This window comes from Triticum aestivum, chromosome 4B (assembly GCF_018294505.1).
Source record: "Triticum aestivum cultivar Chinese Spring chromosome 4B, IWGSC CS RefSeq v2.1, whole genome shotgun sequence".
Classification (NCBI taxonomy): domain Eukaryota; kingdom Viridiplantae; phylum Streptophyta; class Magnoliopsida; order Poales; family Poaceae; genus Triticum; species Triticum aestivum.
The window spans coordinates 358,029,148-358,043,370 of record NC_057804.1 but is presented as its reverse complement, the minus strand read 5'-3'; positions in this window follow the sequence as shown (position 1 = coordinate 358,043,370).

Here is a 14,223-nt window from a genome sequence, read left to right as displayed (position 1 = left end):
CTGTTGGGTTGACACGGATCGAGACTCGGATTTGTCACTCCGTATGACGGAGAGGTATCTCTGGTCCCACTCGGTAATGCATCATCATAATGAGCTCAAAGTGACCAAGTGTCTGGCCCCGGGATCATGCATTACGGTACGAGTAAAGTGACTTGCCGGTAACGAGATTGAACGAGGTATTGGGATACCGACGATCGAATCTCGGGCAAGTAACATACCGATTGACAAAGGGAATTGTATACGGGGTTGCTTGAATCCTCGACATCGTGGTTCATCCGATGAGATCATCGAGGAGCATGTGGGAGCCAACGTGGGTATCTAGATCCCGATGTTTGTTATTGACCGGAGAGCCGTCTTGGTCATGTCTACGTGTCTCCCGAACCCGTAGGGTCTACACACTTAAGGTTCGGTGACGCTAGGGTTGTAGAGATATTAGTATGCAGCAAACCGAAAGTTTTTCGGAATCTCAAATGAGATCTCGGACGTCACGGGGAGTTCCGGAATGGTCCAGAGTTAAAGAATTATATATGGGAAGTCGAGTTTCAGCCATCGAGAAAGTTTCGGGGGTCACCGGTATTGTACCGGGACCACCGAAAGGGTCCCGGGGGTCCACCGGGTGGGGCCACCTATCCCGGAGGGCCCCGTGGGCTGAAGTGGGGAGGGGAACCAGCCCCTGGTGGGCTGGTGCACCCCCCTTGGGCCCCCCCTGCGCCTAGGGTTGGAAACCCTAGGGTGGGGGGGTGCCTCCACTTGCCTTGGGGGGCAAGCCACCCCCTTGGCTGCCGCCCCCCTGGAGATGGGATCTCCTAGGGCCGGCGCCCCCCCGGGGTCCCTATATAAAGAGGGGGGAGGGAGGGCAGCCGCACCCTTGCTCTTGGCGCCTCCCTTCCCCCTTGCTACACCTCTCCCTCCCGTAGACGCTTGGCGAAGCCCTGCTGGGATCCCTGCTGCATCCACCACCACGTCGTCATGCTGCTGGATCTTCATCAACCTCTCCTTCCCCCTTGCTGGATCAAGAAGGAGGATACATCACGCTGACCGTACATGTGTTGAACGCGGAGGTGCCGTCCTTTCGATGCTAGGATCTCCGGTGATTTGGATCACGACGAGTACGACTCCCTCAACCCCGTTCTCTTGAATGCTTCAGCTCGCGATCTACAAGGGTATGTAGATGCACTCCCCTCTCTCGTTGCTAGATGAACTCATAGATTGATCTTGGTGAACATAGGAATTTTTTTATTTTGTGCAACGTTCCCCAACAGTGGCATCATGAGCTAGATCTATGCGTAGTTCTCTTTGCACGAGTAGAACACAAATCTATTGTGGGCGTAGATGTTGTCAACTTTCTTGCCACTACTAGTCTTATTTTTCTTCAGCGGTATTGTGGGATGAAGCGGCCCGGATCAACCTTACACGTACGCTTACGTGAGACAGGTTCCACCGACTGACATGCACTAGTTGCATAAGGTGGCTAGCGGGTGTCTGTCTCTCCCACTTTAGTTGGAGCAGATTCGATGAAAAGGGTCCTTATGAAGGGTAAATAGAAGTTGACAAATCACGTTGTGGCTTTTTCTTAGGTAAGAAAACGTTCTTGCTAGAACCCTATTGCAGCCACGTAAAAGATGCAACAACAACTAGAGGACGTAACTTGTTTTTGCAGCAATTGCTTTGTGATGTGGTATGGTCAAAAGTTGTGATGAATGATGAATGATATATTGTGATGTATGAGATCATGTTCTTGTAATAGGAATCATGACTTGCATGTCGATGAGTATGACAACCGGCAGGAGCCATAGGAGTTGTCTTAATTATTGTATGACCTGCGTGTCAATGATTTAACGCCATGTAATTACTTTACTTTATTGCTAAACCGTTAGCTATAGTAGTAGAAGTAATAGTTGGCGAGCAACTTCATGGAGACACGATGATGTAGATCATGATGATGGAGATCATGGTGTCATGCCGGTGACGAAGATGATCATGGAGCCCCGAAGATGGAGATCAAAGGAGCTATATGATATTGGCCATATCATGTCAATACTATTTGATTGCATGTGATGTTTATCATGTTTTTGCATCTTGTTTACTTAGAATGACGGTAGTCAATAAGATGATCCCTCATAATAATTTCAAGAAAGTGTTCCCCTAACTGTGCGCCGTTGCGACAGTTCGTTGTTTCGAAGCACCACGTGATGATCGGGTGTGATAGATTCTAACGTTCACATACAACGGGTGTAAGACAGATTTACACATGCAAAACACTTAGGTTAACTTGACGAGCCTAGCATGTACAGACATGGCCTCGGAACACAAGAGACCGAAAGGTCGAACATGAGTCGTATGAAAGATACGATCAACACGGAGATGTTCACCGATGATGACTAGTCCGTCTCACGTGATGATCGGACACGGCCTAGTCGACTCGGATCATGTAACACTTAGATGACTAGAGGGATGTCTAATCTGAGTGGGAGTTCATTAAATAATTTGATTAGATGAACTTAATTATCATGAACTTAGTCTAAAATCTTTGCAAAAATGTCTTGTAGATCAAATGGCCAACGCTCATGTCAACATGAACTTCAACGCGTTCCTAGAGAAAACCAAGCTGAAAGATGATGGCAACAACTATACAGACTGGGTCCGGAACCTGAGGATCATCCTCATAGCTGCCAAGAAAGCATATGTCCTAGAAGCACCGCTAGATGACCCACCTGCTCTCCCAGCACTGCAAGACGATTTGAACGTTTGGCAGACACGTGCTGATGATTACTCCCTCATTCAGTGTGGCATGCTTTACAGCTTAGAACCGGGGCTCCAAAAGCGTTTTGAGCAACACGGAGCATATGAGATGTTCGAGGAGCTGAAATGGTTTTCCAAGCTCACGCCCGGGTCGAGAGATATGAAGTCTCCGACAAGTTCTATAGTTGTAAGATGGAGGAAAATAGTTTTGTCAGTGAGCACATACTCAAAATGTCTGGGTTGCACACCCGCCTGTCCCAGTTGGACATTAACCTCCCGGACGAGGCGGTCATTGACAGAATCCTTCAATCGCTCCCACCGAGCTACAAGAGCTTTGTGATGAACTACAATATGCAGGGGATGGTGAAAACTATTCCTGAAGTATTTTCAATGCTGAAGTCAGCAGAGGTAGAAATCAGAAAGGAACATCAAGTGTTGATAGTGAATAAAACCACCAAGTTCAAGAAAGGCAAGGGTAAAAAGAACTTCAAGAAGGACGGCAAGGATGTTGACGCGCCCGGTAAGCCAATTGCCGGGAAGAAGTCAAAGAATAGACCCAAGCCTGAAACTGAGTGCTTTTATTGCAAAGGGAAGGGTCACTGGAAGTGAAACTGCCCCAAATACTTAGCGGACAAGAAGGCCGGCAACACTAAAGGTATATGTGATATACATGTAATTGATGTGTACCTTACCAGTGCTCGTAGTAGCTCCTGGGTATTTGATACCGGTGTCGTTGCTCATATTTGTAACTCAAAGCAGGAGCTGCGGAATAAGCGGAGACTGGCGAAGGACGAGGTGACGATGCGCGTCGGGAATGGTTCCAAGGTCGATGTGATCGCCGTCGGCACACTACCTCTGTATTTACCTACGGGATTAGTTTTAAACCTCAATAATTGTTATTTAGTGCCAAGTTTGAGCATGAACATTGTATCTGGATCTCATTTAATACGAGATGGCTACTCATTTAAATCCGAGAATAATGGTTGTTCTATTTATATGAGAGATATGTTTTATGGTCATGCCCCTATGGTCAATGGTTTATTCTTAATGAATCTCGAACGTAATGTTACACATATTCATAGTGTGAATACCAAAAGATGTAAAGTTGATAACGATAGTCCCACATACTTGTGGCACTGCCGCCTTAGTCACATTGGTGTCAAGCGCATGAAGAAGCTCCATGCTGATGGACTTTTAGAGTCTCTCGATTATGAATCGTTTGACACATGCGAACCATGCCTCATGGGCAAAATGACCAAGACTCCATTCTCCGGAACAATGGAGCGAGCAACCAACTTATTGGAAATCATACATACCGATGTGTGTGGTCCAATGAGCGTTGAGGCTCGCGGAGGATATCGTTATGTTCTCACTCTCACTGATGACTTGAGTAGATATGGGTATGTCTACTTGATGAAACACAAGTCTGAGACCTTTGAAAAGTTCAAGGAATTTCAAAATGAGGTAGAGAATCAACATGACCGAAAGATAAAGTTCTTACGATCAGATCGTGGAGGAGAATATTTAAGTCACAAATTTGGTACGCACTTAAGGAAATGTGGAATCGTTTCACAACTCATGCCGCCTGGAACACCTCAACGTAACAGTGTGTCCGAACATCGTAATCGCACTCTATTGGATATGGTACGATCTATGATGTCTCTTACCGATTTACCGCTATCATTTTGGGGATACACTCTAGAGACAGCTACATTCACTTTAAATAGGGATCCATCTAAATCCGTTGAGACGACATCGTATGAATTATGGTTTGGGAAGAAACCTAAGCTGTCATTTCTAAAAGTTTGGGGATGCGATGCTTATGTCAAGAAACTTCAACCTGAAAAGCTCGAACCCAAGTCGAAAAAATGCGTCTTCATAGGATACCCTAAGGAAACCATTGGGTATACCTTCTACCTTAGATCCGAAGGCAAGATCTTTGTTGCCAAGAACGGATCCTTTATGGAAAAAGAGTTTCTCTCGAAAGGAGTAAGTGGGAGGAAAGTAGAACTCGATGAAGTACTACCTCTTGAACCGGAAAGTAGTGCAGCTCAGGAAAATGTTCATGTGGTGCCTACACCGACTGGAGAGGAAATTAATGATGATGATCAAGGTACTTCGGATCAAGTTGCTACTGAACTTCGTAGGTCCACAAGGACACGTTCCACACCAGAGTGGTATGGCAACCCTGTCCTGGAAATCATGTTGTTAGACAACGGTGAACCTTCGAACTATGAAGAAGCGATGGCGGGCCCAGATTCCAACAAATGGCTTGAAGCCATGCAATCCGAGATAGGATCCATGTATGAAAACGAAGTATGGACTTTGACAGACTTGCCCGATGATCGGCGAGCGATAGAAAACAAATGGATCTTTAAGAAGAAGATGGACGCGGATGGTAATGTTACCATCTATAAAGCTCGACTTGTTGCTAAGGGTTATCGACAAGTTCAAGGGGTTGACTACGATGAGACATTCTCTCCCGTAGCAAAGCTGAAGTCCGTCCGAATCATGTTAGCAATTGCCGCATACTATGATTATGAGATATGGCAGATGGACGTCAAAACGGCATTCCTTAACGGACATCTTAAGGAAGAACTGTATATGATGCAGCCGGAAGGTTTTGTTGATCCTAAGAATGCTAACAAGGTGTGCAAGCTCCAGCGATCCATTTATGGGCTGGTGCAAGCATCTCGGAGTTGGAACATTCGCTTTGATGAGATGATCAAAGCGTTTGGGTTTATGCAGACTTATGGAGAAGCCTGCGTTTACAAGAAAGTGAGTGGGAGCTCTGTAGCATTTCTCATATTATATGTAGATGACATACTTTTGATGGGAAATGATATAGAACTTTTGGACAGCATTAAGGCCTACTTGAATAAGTGTTTTTCAATGAAGGACCTTGGAGAAGCTGCTTACATATTAGGCATCAAGATCTATAGGGATAGATCGAGACACCTCATAGGTCTTTCACAAAGCACATACCTTGATAAGATATTGAAGAAGTTCAATATCGATCAGTCCAAGAAAGGGTTCTTGCCTATATTGCAAGGTGTGAAATTGAGCTTGGCTTAATGCCCGACCACGGCAGAAGATAAAGAAGAGATGAGTGTCATCCCCTATGCCTCAGCCATAGGATCTATTATGTATGCCATGCTGTGTACCAGACCTGATGTAAACCTTGTCGTAAGTTTGGTAGGAAGGTACCAAAGTAATCCCGGCAAGGAACACTGGACAGCGGTCAAGAATATCCTAAAGTACCTGAAAAGGACAAAGGACATGTTTCTCGTTTATGGAGGTGATGAAGAGCTCGTCGTAAAGGGTTACGTCGATGCTAGCTTCAACACAGATCTGGATGACTCTATACATGTTGAATCATGGAGCAGTAAGCTGGTGCAGTTGCAAGCAGAGCCTCGTGGCGGGATCTACATGTGAAGCGGAGTACATGGTAGCCTCGGAGGCAGCGCATGAAGCAATATGGATGAAGGAGTTCATCACCGACCTAGGAGTCATACCCAATGCGTCGGGGCCGATCACTCTCTTCTGTGACAAACTGGAGCTATTGCCCTTGCCAAGGAGCCCAAGTTTCACAAGAAGACCAGGCACATCAAGCGTCGTTTCAACTCCATCCGTGAAAATGTTCAAGATGGAGACATAGATATTTGCAAAGTACATAAGGATCTGAATGTCACAGATCCGTTGACTAAACCTCTTCCGCGAGCAAAACATGATCAACACCAGAACTCTATAGGTGTTCGATTCATCACAATGTAACTAGAGTATTGACTCTAGTGCAAGTGGGAGACTGTTGGAAATATGCCCTAGAGGCAATAATAAAAGGTTTATTATTATATTTCCTTGTTCATGATAATTGTCTTTTATTCATGCTATAATTGTATTATCCGGAAATCGTAATACACGTGTGAATACATAGACCACAACATGTCCCTACTGAGCCTCTAGTTGACTAGCTCGTTAATCAACAGATAGTCATGGTTTCCTGACTATGGACATTGGATGTCATTGATAACGAGATCACATCATTAGGAGAATGATGTGATGGACAAGACCCAATCCTAAGCATAGCACAAGATCGTGTAGTTCGTTTGCTAGAGCTTTTCCAATGTCAAGTATCTTTTCCTTAGACCATGAGATCGTGTAACTGCCGGATACCGTAGGAGTGCTTTGGGTGTACCAAACGTTACAACATAACTGGGTGACTATAAAGGTATACTGTGGGTATCTTCGAAAGTGTTTGTTGGGTTGACACGAATCGAGACTGGGATTTGTCACTCCGTATGATGGAGAGGTATCTTTGGGCCCACTCGGTAATGCATCATCATAATGAGCTCAAAGTGACCAAGTTTCTGGTCCCGGGATCATGCATTATGGTACGAGTAAAGTGACTTGCCGATAACGAGATTGAACGAGGTATTGGGATACTGACGATCGAATCTTGGGCAAGTAACATACCGATTGACAAAGGGAATTGTATACGGGGTTGCTTGAATCCTCGACATCGTGGTTCATCCGATGAGATCATCGAGGAGCATGTGGGAGCCAACATGGGTATCCAGATCCCGCTGTTGGTTATTGACCGGAGAGCCATCTCGGTCATGTCTACGTGTCTCCCGAACTCATAGGATCTACACACTTAAGGTTCGGTGACGCTAGGGTTGTAGAGATATTAGTATGCAGCAAACCGAAAGTTGTTCGGAGTCCCGGATGAGATCCCGGACATCACGAGGAGTTCTAGAATAGTCCGGAGGTAAAGAATTATATATGGGAAGTCGAGTTTCGGCCATCGGGAAAGTTTTGGGGGTCACCGGTATTGTACCGGGACCACCGGAAGGGTCCCGGGGGTCCACCGGGTGGGGCCACCTATCCCGGAGGGCCCCGTGGGCTGAAGTGGGGAGGGGAACCAGCCCCTGGTGGGCTGGTGCGCCCCCCCTTGGGCCCCTGCCTGCGCCTAGGGTTGGAAACCCTAGGGTGGGGAGCGCCTCCACTTGCCTTGGGGGGCAAGCCACGCCCTTGGCCGCCCCCCCCCCTTGGAGATGGGATCTCCTAGGGCCGGTGCCCCCCTGGGGTCCCTATATAAAGAGGGGGGAGGGAGGGCAGCCGCACCCTTGCTCTTGGCGCCTCCCTTCCCCCTTGCTACACCTCTCGCTCCCGCAGATGCTTGGCGAAGCCTTGCCGGGATCCCTGCTGCATCCACCACCACGCCGTCGTGCTGCTGGATCTTCATCAACCTCTCCTTCCCCCTTGCTGGATCAAGAAGGAGGAGACGTCACGCTGACCGTACGTGTGTTGAACGTGGAGGTGCCATCGTTCGGCGCTAGGATCTCTGGTGATTTGGATCACGACGAGTATGACTCCCTCAACCCCGTTCTCTTGAACGCTTCCGCTCGCGATCTACAAGGGTATGTAGATGCACTCCCCTCTCTTGTTGCTAGATGAACTCATAGATTGATCTTGGTGAACGTAGGAAAAATTTTATTTTGTGCAACGGTCCCCAACAAAAAGCGCATGTGCAATGGCCAAAGCCGAATCGGTGAGACCGATTTCTACATTTCGGTCGGTCCGAGATGAGTTCTGCGGAGAGCTAACCCTAAAATTTTCGAATCAATCTAGACCTAAGGAAGATTTAGTTGGATAGATTAATCTCATTCGTGGCAAGAAGCATGGCATTGTCCTTGTGCTAGGAATCAGAGTGAAAAAGATAGCACAAGGGGTCGAACACATACCCGAGAGCGGCGAGTGTTCGCTACGGCGGCGACGGCGGAGCAGAATCCGTCGACGGCGGCAGAGTCCAACGGCGGGAGGTCGTTGGCAGCAAGGAGACGATCCGAAGACCAGAGGAGGCAGAGCAGGACACGCGTGGGCTGAGAAGTTTTGAAGTAATTTCCAAAATCTCACCCGTGGGTATATATATCCCGACCGTGTCGATGTGACCGAGTGGAACAACTTGATGGCACCGAGATTGCAGAATCGCAAGCGGTTGCTGCAATTCGGTGTGACCGAAGTGTTCAAATTGGTTGCACCAAGGTGAAAACCTAGATCAACTTAGTGAACTCGGTTTGACCGAAATGGATTTCTTGGTCAGACCAAAATGCACAAAGAGGTTTTGGAAGTTTAAGTCTATGACAAATCGGGGACTCCAAGTGCTCCTCACACGGAGTGGTTCGAATCTGACTTGATCAAACTTTGTGATGTAGCATGAATAGAGTTTGAGACGAGAAAAGCATAGATAGCTAGAGAAGGTTCTTAGGCATTCTTATCCATCCACTTGGCAAAAGATAAAAGATCCAAACAATCAGAACAACAAGTGGATGTCCTCGAATGAGTAAAATATGCAACTAACATGCTCACACAATAAAATGGCAAATGAAATATGTGGCAAAGCATGCACAACCAATTCTAGCATCTATCAAACGATTGGCGATGACTAGGTCATCTATATATGAGTATATTGACTTAGGAGTCAAATGAGAACATTTGATCATAGGTCATACTCATCATTTAAGCACAAGTGGGGTTACCACTTTTACATAAAGCATTGTTGTGTTCACACCATTAGAGTTGCTTTAGCTCAATTCTTTATAGTAAAGCTCCCCCTAGATGTGAGGTCCCCCCCTAAGAGGGATGAACTTGAAGGAAATATGCCCTAGAGGCAATAATAAAGTTATTATTTATTTCCTTATTTCATGATAAATTTTTATTATTCATGCTAGCATTGTATTAACCGGAAACATAATACATGTGTGAATACATAGACAAACATAGTGTCACTAGTATGCCTCTACTTGACTAGCTCGTTGAATCAAAGATGGTTAAGTTTCCTAGCCATAGACATGAGTTGTCATTTGATTAACGGGATAACATCATTAGAGAATGATGTGATTGACTTGACCCATTCCGTTAGCTTAGCACTTGATCGTTTAGTATGTTGCTATTGCTTTCTTCATGACTTATACATGTTCCTATGACTATAAGATTATGCAACTCCCGTTTACCGAAGTAGCACTTTGTGTGCTACCAAACGTCACAACGTAACTGGGTGATTATAAAGGTGCTCTACTGGTGTCTCTGAAGGTACTTTTTGAGTTGGCGTATTTCGAGATTAGGATTTGTCACTCCGATTGTCGGAGAGGTATCTCTGGGCCCTCTCGGTAATGCACATCACTATAAGCCTTGCAAGCAATGTGAATAATGAGTTAGTTGCGGGATGACGCATTACATAACGAGTAAAGAGACTTGCCGGTAACGAGATTGAACTAGGTATTGCTATACCGATAATCGAATCTTGGACAAGTAGCATACCGATGACAAATGGAACAACGTATGTTGTTATGCGGTTTGACCGATAAAGATCTTCGTAGAATATGTAGGAGCCAATATGAGCATCCAGGTTCCGCTATTGGTTATTGGCCAGAGACGTGTCTCGGTCATGTCTACATAGTTCTCGAACCCGTAGGGTCTGCACGCTTAAAGTTCGATGATGGTTATATTATGAGTTTATGTGTTTTGATGTACCGAAGGTAGTTCAGAGTCCCGGATGTGATCACAGACATGACGAGGAGTCTAGAAATGGTCGAGACATAAAGATCGATATATTGGACGACTATATTTGGACACCGGGATGATTCCGGGTGAGATCGGGATAATACGGGAGTACCGGGAGGTTATCGGAACCCCCCGGGAGGTATATGGGCCTTAATGGGATTTAGTGAAAAGGAGGGGAAAGGAGCAAGGGAGGGGGCTCCCCCCCAAGCCCAATCCAAATTGGGAGCGGGGGGCGCCCCCCCTTTCCTTCCTCCCTCCTTCCTCTTCCTTCCCTCTCCCTCTCCAAATAGGAAAAGGAGGAGTCCTACTCCCGATGGGAGTAGGACTCCCCCCTTGGGCGTGCCTCCTCCTCCTGGCCGGCCCTCTCCTCCCCTCCTTTATATACGGAGGAGGGGGGCACCCCATAGACACAACAATTGATCCCTTGGATCTCTTAGCCGTGTGCGGTGCCCCCCTCCACCATAATCCACCTCGATAATATCGTAGCAGTGCTTAGGCGAAGCCCTGCGTCGGTAGAAAATCATCATCGTCACCATGCCGTCGTGCTGACGGAACTCTCCCTCATAGCTCGGCTGGATCGGAGTTCGAGGGACGTCATCGAGCTGAACGTGTGCTGAACTTGGAGGTGCCGTGCGTTTGGTACTTGATCCGTCGGATCGTGAAGACGTACGACTACATCAACCGCATTGTGCTAACGCTTCTGCTTTCAGTCTACGAGGGTACATGGACACACTCTCCCCTCTCATTGCTATGCATCACCATGATCTTGTGTGTGCGTAGGAATTTCTTTGAAATTACTACGTTCCCCAACGGTGGCATCCGAGCCAGGTTTTATGCGTAGATGTTATATGCACGAGTCGAACACAAGTGAGTTGTGGGCGATACAAGTCATCCTGCTTACTAGCATGTCATACTTTGGTTCGGTGGTATTGTTGGATGAAGCGGCCCGGACCGACATTACGTGTACGCTTACACGAGACTGGTTCTACCGACGTGCTTTGCACACAGGTGGCTGGCGGGTGTTAGTTTCTCCAACTTTAGTTTAACCGAGTGTGGCTATGCCCGGTCCTTGAGAAGGTTAAAACAGCACTAACTTGACGAACTATCGTTGTGGTTTTGATGCGCAGGTAAGAACGGTTCTTGCTCAGCCCGTAGCAGCCACGTAAAACTTGCAACAACAAAGTAGAGGACGTCTAACTTGTTTTTGCAGGGCATGTTGTGATGTGATATGGTCAAGACATGATGCTAAATTTTATTGTATGAGATGATCATGTTTTGTAACCGAGTTATAGGCAACTGGCAGGAGCCATATGGTTGTCACTTTATTGTATGCAATGCAATCGCCCTGTAATTGCTTTACTTTATCACTAAGCGGTAGCAATAGTCGTAGAAGCAATAGTTGGCGAGACGACAACGATGCTACGATGGAGATCAAGGTGTCGCGCCGGTGACAATGGTGATCATGACAATGCTTCGGAGATGGAGATCACAAGCACAAGATGATGATGGCCATATCATATCACTTATATTGATTGCATGTGATGTTTATCTTTTATGCATCATATCTTGCTTTGATTGACGGTAGCATTATAAGATGATCTCTCACTAAATTTCAAGATAAAAGTGTTCTCCCTGAGTATGCACCATTGCTAAAGTTCGTCGTGCCCAGACACCACGTGATGATCGGGTGTGATAAGCTCTATGTCCATCTACAACGAGTGCAAGCCAGTTTTGCACACGCAGAATACTCGGGTTAAACTTGACGAGCCTAGCATATGTAGATATGGCCTCAGAACACTGAAACCGAAAGGTCGAGCGTGAATCATATAGTAGATATGATCAACATAGTGATGTTCAGCATTGAAAACTACTCCATTTCACGTGATGATCGGTTATGGTTTAGTTGATTTGGATCACGTGATCACTTAGATGATTAGAGGGATGTCTATCTAAGTGGGTGTAGCGACCAGACCTCAAACAGTCTGATCTCTGTGCTCAGTGTCATCCCTGGATCAGTAATGCTGACACCACACAGTACTTGGAGGATTTATAACAGAGTAGCAATCACACACTTATTACATCAAATGTCTCAAAAGAGAACTTATTGAAATAAATATGGCTTAAGGCCATCTAAAACGATAACAGCGGAAGGCTTGGAAGATAAGCGAGTCCATCAACTCCATGGCATCATTGAGTATAGAACCACGACCTAAAGGCATCTTACTCGTCGTCTGAAAAGTTTGCAACATGAAACGTTGCAGCCCGAAAACGGGTCAGCACATGGAATATGCTGGCAATGTAACACACAGAGAACAACAATGGAATAAGCTATACTACATGCATATTTGGCTGGTGGTAAAGCTCTATGGTTTCAGTTTTGCATAAAGCCAATTTTTCCCTACTGCAAAGGAATAAATTTATTTAACTATCATGGTGGTTGTGAAACATTGAGAATGGTTGACAGCATTCTCAGTCCCAATTAAAAAGTACTCATTAAAAACCCAACAATATTAATTTAGAAGTAACATGATGAGATTCACATGATATCCAGGTACTAGATACTCAAGATGTCCATAACCGGGGACACGGCTAACCATGATTAGTTTATACACTCTGCAGAGGTTTGTGCACTTTTCCCCACATGACTCAATTGCCTCCGCTTGGTTTCTCGCACTACATGGTGTTTGAGAAACGGATGACCGAGACATAGTCTTTCAGAAGCACTTGCACCTTACATAGGGGTAGACCGTACCAACCTACATCCCCTACATCTGCTAGTCCACCCCGTAAGAGTTCACACAACTTAGTCAACTATGCTAGAGCCTATAATAGCATGTGGCTGCACACGAAAGTTTCTAGTTTGAATAATCTCATGATCCCTTTGAGCCTGGGTGGCGGTCCGGAGAAATACAGGCAAGTCCTGATAGAAACCAGGTGCCGCAATCCACCCAGATGTGTATTTAAGTTGCCACCTTAAATAAACCATTAATTTAACAATCTCACATCTGTCATGGACCTTCACTCACCCAACCCACGTCTACTAGCATAGCCTGGCATAATAAGCAAACGTAGAAGTAACTCCCAAAGGTTTGATAATAAAACAGGTAATAGGTACTACCTCATCTACTTCCCATCCCACAATTTAATTAGATCCTAATCATGCAATGTTTGAGGATAGATCTAATGCATAAAAACTGGGTATGAGAAGAGTATGATCAAAGTGTTACTTGCCTTGCTAATGATCCGCGAGACCTAGAGACTCGAAGTAACAGGCGGCGCACTCCGGGTATTCTATCTCAGACAAACAAACAAGCATACAATAAGTACTCATCTAAAGCACAGGTAAAACTCGAATAAAAGATCTAACCAGAATGTCCAACTTAAGAACTCCGGTTTGCAAAAAGAAACAAATCAAACAAAGCAACGAAAGTCAAACGGCGAAAGAAAACAACATCATTTTACTAATTTGGATCTAAGTCAAATTTTACAGAAGCAAAACTTGTTTAAGTAGATTATTCGGAAGGAGGGTTTCGAGACGAAACTCCAGGCGCTTGAATCGCCTGATTTCGATAAACGAGCGAAAAGTTATACTAAAACAAAAATCGGATCAGGAATCGCGATCAGAAAAATCGCAGGTTAAATCCGAGAAAAAGAAAAACGACGAACGGGTTAACGAACGAACGTTCGTTAACTAAACTAATCTGACACACACGTTGGTTAAAACGAACAAACGAGCGAACCCTCGCTAATTAAACTAAACCGAAAATAAAACCGATTTAACGAAAAAAAAACGAAATTAAAAAAAGAAAATAAACCGATGGAAAACCGCTTGGTTTTCTAAAAAAACGGCACGGAAAACGTGGCGGCGGCGAACCTTGGCGGCGGCGGCGAAGTCGGCGGGGTCCGGCGACGGCGGCT